The sequence below is a fragment of the Artibeus jamaicensis genome, unplaced genomic scaffold, assembly GCF_021234435.1.
Source record: "Artibeus jamaicensis isolate MK-2021 breed Jamaican fruit bat unplaced genomic scaffold, CSHL_Jam_final contig_426, whole genome shotgun sequence".
NCBI lineage: Eukaryota > Metazoa > Chordata > Mammalia > Chiroptera > Phyllostomidae > Artibeus > Artibeus jamaicensis.
The window spans coordinates 1,390,585-1,400,656 of record NW_026521826.1 but is presented as its reverse complement, the minus strand read 5'-3'; the positions used below and the strand labels follow the sequence as shown (position 1 = coordinate 1,400,656).

General features: G+C 40.8%; 1 pseudogene; it reads right to left on the bottom strand.

Annotated features, from left to right (window-relative positions):
• Positions 1-2,250: 2,250 nt before the first annotated feature.
• On the bottom strand, positions 2,251-5,375 carry LOC119046319 (focal adhesion kinase 1-like; annotated as a pseudogene).
• Between the last annotated feature and the right edge of the window lie 4,697 nt (positions 5,376-10,072).

Genomic DNA, 10,072 nt, shown 5'->3' with positions numbered 1-10,072 from the left:
ATAAGAAGACAATTTAGCACACCTGTCAAGTCTGTAAAATGATAAGCCATTTGATCTGGCTTTAACGGTGAGCTTGGATTGGGGAGGGCTGTGTGTGTCAGGTGAAATCCTCTACAAAGCGGAAGACATGGATATTTATCACATAGGAGTAATAGAATTAAATTTGCAGTTTTGAGGAGTCAAGTAGTAACAATATGTGGTCTGTTTTGGAGCACAAATAAATAGAGTCAAAGTAACTTTTTAGGGAGAAAGTCACTTAATTTAACACGAAATGTATCTTTGGTAATTTTACATATCCTAAAAGCAGAATTACAAAGACCTGGTAAGTAATGGATGGCGAGAAAATGGAAGTCCTATCCTGGCCAGGTAGCTCAGTTGGTTAGAGCGTCACCCTGATGTGCCAAGGTTGAGGGTTTGATCAATTCAGGGCACATATAAGATATAAGCAATGAATGCATAAGTAAGTAGAACAACAGATCTCTCACGCTTTCTCTCATCCTCACTACCCCCCTCAAATCGATACATAAAAATGTTTAAATATAAGTAGTAGATAGAAATTGTGAATTTGAGAACTCAAATTGTGAATTTGAGTTTTACTAAGGAGAAGCATAAAAAGGGGTTAATAGAAGAGGAAAATACTTCAAAATATTTTTAGGGTGAGTGGAAAAAGTGTGCATGTGTGAAGACAATGTGGAAGGTATCAGTGAAGAGGGAGGGATTTAAGATTCAAGAGAGGGCAAGGTATAATCATGGCACTAAGATTCGTGGGAGATCTAGTGCATTTTAATCTAAAAATGTGTGAGAAATCAAATCTCATAATCCTTAGGGATGGAACTGGCTTGGAAAGTAATAGGAAAGAAGACAAATTTTTTATTATAAGTCCGCAGTGGTTCAGGGCTTATTTAGTCAAGAGATTCTGATGAAATGAGAAACAAGGTTGCAAAACAGAAGGCTGCTACTATAGGTTCTGCTTCATGGTGTCCCAGAGGTCCCAGAACAGCAAGCATTGGAATTAAAAGGGATAAATTATATAGCTCTACTTGAAATCATGGAGAAACATCCCATCAGACCAATACCTTTGCTGAAGTAGACACAGTTGAGTCAGGTAATGTTGCACATGTCTGTGATGACAATGCAAGCAGCACATTCAATATGAACTGCTCATTAGATAAACCATGTTATAAAATATTTCTACATAGAATGACAGAGCAATTACATCATCCCATAAAGTATATGTGCTGTTTTATTTCATCTCCTCAGGGAAAAAAATTCTCTACTTGTTTCTCTTCTTTTCCTTTCTTTCTGGTAACAACTTCTCAATAGCTTGAAGTAACTTTACAGTGCATTATACTCTTCCTTAGAATACTTTATATCCCCAAGAAACTAAAAGGAGGGTATAATTCTCAAAAATGCTGACCTGAATGGATGGTGTGACTGGGCAGCAGAGAACCCATCTCTCTGGTTTGCTAGCCCTCAGCTGGGAAGACAGACTCAGGGAAAGCTTAGTTAACTCCAGCAGCTGAATAACAGTCAACATGGCTTTAATTGTTCTTTATAAATTACATAAAACTGAAAATGGACATGGTTCCACAACCTCTTCTCAATACAGTTTGGAGGCGCTCTGGTACAAAGCATTTCTGCTTCCAAAAAAACATTGCTATAAAAAAGTCACATTATTCTGGTGAAAAAAGAGAGGTTTTTAGCTTTTCCAGTGTTCTACAGCTAGTTTCCAACCAAATGCTTCACAGAACCATGATAGCGAAAGACGAAAATATTGTAGTCTTTTTCTGAAATGACTCAAGTCTTTAAATACAAAACTTTTATATTCTTTCTTTGTAAAGCAGCATTAGCATATTGCAACTGAAGAGTGTTCTAACAACTACAAAGATTCCGGTCTGGACACCATTCTGTGGTGGACAAGAGGCCAGCCCTCTGACCTCCTCTCATCCTCTCTGCTTTCCAGCAAGTTCCGGCCATTTCTGTGAAGACATATCCTACAATCCCTTAATCATGATCCCTGAAAGCTTCTTTCATTCTCAGAAAAATGCCATCTTTTAAATGCCAGACTTTTCTCAACACCATGATTCAAAAAAAAAAATGAACCCAAATCAAAATGTGGTTAAACTAGTCTGAGAGATTTCCAACTAGCTTTCAGTCCAAAGTGGTGGCATTGTCAGTGCTGGTGAAAAGGACAGGAGTCCCTGGCTGCTGGTGGGACTCGGAGAAATGCTGGAGGGGGGCATACAGGGCTCAGTGTGGGCTCCTTGGTCTCCCCTGCCCCAGCATTACCAGTCTCGCATGGTCAATAACATCCAGTGAGTTTTTGGCATCCACAGCCAGAGAATGGGTGGCAGTCAGCATCTGCTTTTGTTCTGATGGAGGCTGGTCAAGACATACTCTGGGCCAGCTTCATCTCATTGATGAGCGCTCAGTGAGTACTGGCTGGCAGGGTGGGGATAGTCCCATCCATAGTGGCCAACAATGTCTGCAGGGCCAAGTTGACTTCCTTCACCATGGGGACATACCCATCTGGCAGGGCTGGCTGGATCTTACTAGATATCTCCATAAGGGTATTCACTAGGCTCGTCATGGACTCTGTCATTTGCACGGTCCAGGTTGGCAGTGGGCATGGGTATTGATTTCCTGGGGCTGAGGCCTGACATCCTTGTAACTGTTCCCTGGGCTGCTGAGTCTGCGAGCCTGCCTAGTTGGCTGGGTGCTCCAAGGTGCCATGGCCTATTTGGCAGAGCTGCAGGATCTGATTTTCCCACATGCCAATAAATGTGTTGATTTCCAGTTGGGCTCCAGGGACTCCTGTCTTCCCGGTCCATGCTGCCTCAAGAGAGCTACACATCAGGTTTCAGAAATTTCTCCTCTTTTTCTCCAGCCAGAGCTGGTCTTCTTCCATCTCCTTCTGCTGGTAGATTGGCCCAGCACTGCAAAGGCCTTCACATTGGGCTGCCATATTGATTTTTTCTGTGGTCTGTGATTCTACAAATCTACTTGGCCCCAAAGAGATGCCTGCCTTGGGTAGATGCTGCCAGTCATAGCTGTGATCCCATATGAACCAGGGTAGCCAGAGACCTGGTAATAATTGGTCTGTACCATGTGCTGTGGGCTGGAATAAAATCCTTTACTACACCTGGGACTAAGAATACCAGGTCTTCCGGGCTTGGGTAGTGCTTCATCAGACCCTCCAGAGTCCCAAGTTTTCTAGACCTGTTTTCTGAACTTTGTATTCATCAGATCTTCATGCTGAACCTTCTCCTCCTCCAGGATTGTGCTGAGTTGAACTTTGAGCTCAGTGAACCTAGGCTGCCTGCTGGGTCATAGGCTCAGCATTTCATCACAAGGCTCTAAAGGGTAGGAGAGAAATTTGGAGGCATTGGCAACATTTCCCCATCCCCAATTCAACACATATCACCACTGTTCTTCACTCCTTAAAAAGGCTTCACACCATGCATCAGTATCTCCCAGGTACATACACCAATATCCTCATATCACTAGTTGATGTAAAACATCAAAAATTAATTAATTCCAGAGCCATCCTTTTAATAGGCAATTTTCCTTTAGAGGGTTTAGTAAGTACTGCCTTCCAATATTGGGATAATCCAAATGTCTTCTAATTCTGTGCAATCATTTAAGGATCCCAGAACATTCTGAGCAGCAATGTTCCTGTGCACAAATCTTTTGCTCTCCGGGTACCCAGGAGTTATACTAAACTGGTAGGCATACAGGATCAAAGATGCTAGATCCAACCTATACTTCCAGACTTGCAGAAATGACTTCAGCTCTCAGAGCAGGCACAGCTCCATGATGATACAGATGGGGTTCTTGGTGATGATGCCAATCGGCTTCACGATATGAGGGGTGGGGCAAACTGACATACTGTTAAGGCTTCTTGAAGGAATCTGTTTCATGCTGTCCAAAGTGCAGTTTTTACATGTTTTAATTGTGACCACCAAAGCTGGATTCTCTGGGCTCATGTAAATGCCCTGATGTACATCTCCAAATTGGCCTTTTCCGATACATCATCCAACCTCTAGTTTTTCTCTTTGAATCTCATAGGCCCTGGTTTGAGGGCATGATGTATCTTCTCTGTGTGTGGTCCCAGCAGAGCCATCTGTTTCTGACACAGAGACTATGCGTGTCTGAACACCTTGATTTTGGCTGTTGGCCAGCTTTGGTATTGATGGCAAAGCCCATTTGCTTTCTTTCTGGGGTCTCATGGTAAAAGACTGTGTGACTCTATTCACCAGCTGGCAATATCCCTCTATCAAGTCAGCCATATTCGTGGCAATGGTTAGGGATGGTACTGTCATTGTCAGAGGCTCAGGTGCACTTGCCATTTTTAGGGCAGCATTTTTTTTTCTGCCCTTGTCTTCACCATTAGACTGCAGAATACTCTGCACTTGACTAAAGTTGGCCAGATGTGTGGGATTGCAGCCCTTGTCCATTAGGTAACAAATGTCTTCCTTGGGGCTGAAGGCCAGCTCTACTGAAATAATCAAGCTTGAACCAAGAGCACACTTGAAGCATTCCTTATCAAATCTGCACTGGGCAAAGGACTGCAAAGAATTTCAGAATACTTTCTTCTCTACTACGGGTGGCAAACTCTCTAAATGTTTATTAGAACAGTTTTCTTAGTTTGGGCCTTGACAGAATCCAGTAAACTTCTAGGAAAAAATTGCTTCAAACCAATATGTTTTTCTAATACTTTATAATTAGACCTCTTTTCTAGTATATTGCCCTGCATCTCCCAGTATGATTGCTGCAACCCAACTTCTTCTTTTATTTTCTACTGTATTTTTTTCCCATTACCATCTATCTCACTTATACTTCCCTCCCCACCAGCACCCAATTGCAAAGCAATGTCCTGGACCATTTGGTCAACCACCACTAATATTTAATGATTCTTCAGTTATTGATAGAGGAAATTTGAAGTTCACTACTCTTCGGTAGACTGGTTTAGAAATTCTTTTGTCAAATAATGAATTTCCAATTCATATTTCCACTCCTTCAGTGGGTGTGTGAGCTCATTCATACTTTTCCCTCAGGCTGGAGATACCCATGTCTAAGTGTAGCCAGTGGACCTCCTCTGACCACAGGTGATTGAGCTAAAAACTGTAGCAGGCCATGTGCTTTACTTTGTGACTGTCCACTGTCTTCTGAATGATGCCCCTCACTTCAGTAGCATCTCCATGCCTGATAATACTGGCCCAGGTGGTTGGCTCACTGTTTCTTTCAAAATAACGAAAGACCTATAGCACACTCTCCTTGGTTTCCTGGGAACATTCCACACCAGTACCCGGCAATGTCTTGGTTCTCCAATTCAGTGAGTGATTAAAGTTCGTGTCCAGGAGAGCAGCTGCCATTATTTTGCTAGATGCTAGGTACCTGTCCTACTAGTTCAGAAGGCAACAATAACTTGTCAAATGATGATTGAAAGGGGATACTCCTAGTTTTTCTTTCCTTTTTCATAGCAGTAAGAGAACTCAGACCAATCTGGTCACAGAGAGGTGAAGACCAACGGTACAGTGTCCTTCAGTTTCTCTATGTGCACTGTAGGTCAAGTTCCATTAGAGAGCAGACATGGGTATGGCAGACAGATTATGTGTGTTTACTAGATGTACAAAAAATTGTCATTCTTTAATTTATGTATTTTCCACTACATTTTAGTCCCCATATACCCCCTGTCCCCCAGAATCACCACAGCGTTGTCCATGTCCTTGAGTCCTTTTTCTATTTTGTTCAATCCTTTCCACCCCCTAACCTCCCCTTGCCCTTAGCTGTCATCCTGCTCTCCATCTATGAGTCTGTCTCTATTTTGCTCATTAGTTCAGTCTGTTCATTAGATTTCACATATGAGTGAAATCATATGGTATTTGTCTTTCTCTGAGTGACCTGAGAATATTATTCTAAGTGAAATAAGCCAGAAGGCCTTTCTTACAGGGTGGTATTGGATGGTCACCTATAAAAATTTCCCACATTTGTCTAATAATTAATATAATGTCATATTCCATTATTTCTTTTACAAGAGCCTCCAATATAAATTTCTCTTTCAATTGGATGACAGATTTTTTATTATTTTTATTTTAAAATAAATTTTTATTGAATTTATTGGAGTTACATTGGTTAATTAAATAGGTTTCAAGTGTACAATTCTATAATATATCATCTATATATTATATTGTTTGTTCACTACTCAAAGTAAAGCTTCCTTCCATCACCATGTATTCTCCCTTTATCCTCTTCTACCTGTCCCCCTCCCTCCTCTGGTAATCACAATACTGATGTCTGCATCTATGAGGTTTTTTTTTTCCCTTAATCTCTTCACCTATTTTACCACCATTCCTCAACATCTGTCAGTCTGTTTTCTGTATCTGTGAGCCTCTTTCTATTTTGTTTGTTTCTTTTGTTCATTAGACTACACATGTAAATGAAATCATATGGCATTTGTCCTTCTCTGCCTTTTTGCACTTGACATAATACCATCTAGGTCCATACATACCATTGTGGAAGGCAAGATTTCCTTCTTTTTTATGTCTGAGTAGTATTCCCTTGTGTGAATCTCTATAATTTTTTTTATCCACACATCTACTGATGGGCACTTGGGCTGCTTCCAAATTTCAGCTATTATCAATAGGGCTGTTATGAACTTAGCAATGCATATATTCTTTTGAATCAAAGTTTTAGGTTTTTTCAATTTACTCCTAAAAGTAGAATCTCTGGGACATAAGGCAGTTACATTTTTAATTTTTGAAGAAAATCCATAGTGTTTTCCGGAGTGGTTGTACCAGTCTATATTCTTAACAAAGTGCACTAGGCCCCCTTTCCTCAACATCCTCACCAACGCTTGTCATTTGTGGATTTATTGATCATAGCAGTACTGAGAGGTGTGAGGTGATATCTCATTGTGGTTTTAATTTGCATTTCTCTGATGCTCATAGACATATGAGCATCTTCTCATATGTCTATTGGCCATCTTTGGAGAAGTGTCTACTCAGGTCCTTTGCCCGTCTTTTAAGTGGATTGTTTGTTTTCTTGGTATTGAGTTGATTGAATTCTTCATGAATTTTGACTATTAATTCCTTTTCAGAAGTATCATTGGCAAATATGTTCTCTCATTCAGTGGGTTGTTTTTTTCATTTTGTTGATGGTTTCCTTTGCTGGGCAAAATCTTGTTAGTTTGACACAGCCTTATTTATTCATTTTTGTCTTTTGTGTCCCTTGCCTGAAGAGATATATAAGAAAAAATATTGCTAAGAGACATGTCTGAGATTTTACTGCTTACACCACTTTTTTAGGCACTGAGTCTTATATCCTACAGTATGAAGAATTTGTTGGGGTTTTGGTTATGATGGCCACATAGGTGAACACAGTTTGCCACATTGTACAACTACATCAAAATTACCACTGAACTACAGAACAACCATCACTTAGAACTGTGAGAAATCAAGCTGAATGGAAGTTTGACAACTATAGAATGAAAGAAACCACATCCATCTAGACTGGTAGGAGGGGTGGAGGTATGAAACAGGCTGGTCCCACAGCCACATGCAGTGGATAAAAATTTGGGAGGGATATCTTGGGAGCAATGAGTCCCAGCCCAACACCAGGTTCCCAAACCCAGCATTCCAGTGCCAGGAAGATAAGTCCCCATAACATCTGGCGGTAAACTTCAGCAGGGATTGAGTAAGTGGAAGAAACTTCTGGAATCCCAAGCAATTCCTATTAAAGAACACACACATGGGCTCACTTATTCAGACTCACTCCCTCTGAGCTCCAGCACTAGGGTAGCATCTTTAAATGCATCAGTGGCCTAAAGGGAGGAACTGAGTTGTCTGGCATCAGGCGAGAGCTGGAGGACAGCTTTTGTCCAGACAGACAATTTTCCCCACCCTATAGATTTCCAGAGACTCCATTCCACCCAGTTATGGGCCCACCCAAGCTACTTTTTGTGTGAATGGCTGATCTTGGCTCATGTTTCACCACTTTCTAAATCCTCTCAAAGAAGCAAAAGCCAGTCTCAGTGAGCCTCCAGCACCTGTACCTGTTTCTAAGTGGCCCCAGGCCTGGCAGTAGCAGCAGGCAGCCTAGATTCACAGCATAGCTTCCCCTTAGGACTTTTAAGCCCAGCACATGTAGCAGCCATCTCAGATTGCTTTATAGATCAGAATGGGTGGTCCCAGGCAAAGCACAGGTGGGGGATGACCTTGGCCTACACCACACAGGAAATTCCAGAGCCTGCACACCCAGTGGACAGCTACAGACCATGTTGGAGAACCACCACCCTACCCCTGAACAAATGATCCTCCACAGAGGGCAGAGGCTGGCGGTCAGAGGTCACAGCCAGTCCTTGCAGCTGACTGGCCTAGGTAAATCTCTCCCACTGGCATGCCTATAGCAATAAAGGCTCAACTACAAGGGGAGGGTGTACTCAGCCCACATGAAGGGCACACCGTGAGTCCCAGCTTGGGTGATATAGGAGGCCGTACCACTGGACCCCACAGCATCCACTATATTAGGGCATGCTCTTAAGACAGGGAGTCATAACAGCTCTTCCTAATACTTAGAAATAAACACAGGGTAGCTGCCCAAATGAGGAGACCAAGAAACATGGCCCAAATAAGAGAACAGACCAAAATTCTAGATAAAGAACTAAAACAGATATAGATAACCAATTTATCAGATGCAGAATTTGAAACACTGGTTACAAGAATGTCTAAAGGATTTAGTGAGGACCTCTACAGCATAAGAAAGATCCAGTCCAAAGTGAAGTGTATGCTAATCGAAATGCAGAACAATTTACAGGGAAAAAACAGTAGAATCAGTAAGGCCAAGAATCAATTCAATGATTTAGAACATAACAACAACAACAAAAAAACAACCAATCAGAACAACAAGAAGAGAAAAGGATGCAAAAAACAAAGATAGTATAAGCAGACTCTGAGACAATTTCAAGGAACCCAAATTCACCTCATAGGGGCACCAGATGGAGAAAGAAAAAAGCAAAAAATTGGAAATCTAGTTGAAAAAATAATTAAAGGAAAAATCCCCTAATTTGGTGAAAGAAATAGACATACAAGTCCAGGAAGCCCAGAGAGTTTCAAACCAGATGGATGCAAAGAGGCCCACTCCAAGATACATCATAATTAAAATGCCAAAGTTAAAGATAAAGAGAGAATCTTAAAAGCAGCAAAAGAAAAGCAGTTAGTTACCTACAAAGGAGCCCCCATAAAACTGTCAACTGATTTATCAAAAGAAACTTTGCAAGCTAGAGGAGACTGGCAAGAGATATTTAAAGTCATGAAAAAGAGGGACCCACAGCCAACATTGCTCTACCCAGCAGAGATATCATTTAGAATTGAAGGGCAGATAAACAGCTTCCTAGACAAGAAAAAACTAAAGGAGTTCACCATCACCTAATGATTATTGCATAAAATGTTAAAGGGACTTATTTAAGAAAAAGAAAATCAAAACTATGAACAATAAAATGGCAATAAATATATCTACCAACAATTGAATCTAAAAAACAAACTAAGCAAACAAGAAGAACAAAGACAGAATTATGAATACAGAGAGCATTTTGATGGTTGCCTGATAGGAAGGGTGGTGGTGGCAGGTAACAGGTGAAGAGGTGTGGAAATTGAGAAGTACAAATAGGTAGTTACAGAATAGCCATGGGATGCAAAATACAGTATAGGAAATGGATCAGGCAAAGAACTTATATACATGGCCTGTGGACATGAAAAATAGTAGGTGGATTGCCTGAGGGAGTGGGGCTGCTGCATGGAAGGTGGCAAAAGGGGAAAATTACACCTGTAATAGCATAATCAATATAACTTAAGAAATGTAAAGACAACATAAACATGAGTGTAAAGAAGTAAAGTCAGGATTCTTAGCAGAAGAAAAAAGAAGTCAAGTCATAGTTCATATGAAAAATGAAAAAAAATATTTATGTTCTAGTGTTGAATTAAAAACTTTCTAATTAATTTTGAAGGCCCCAAATAAAAATTTTGGTAGGGTTATTATTTACTCATACTTATAGGGTTAAAATTTGTGGTGTTAC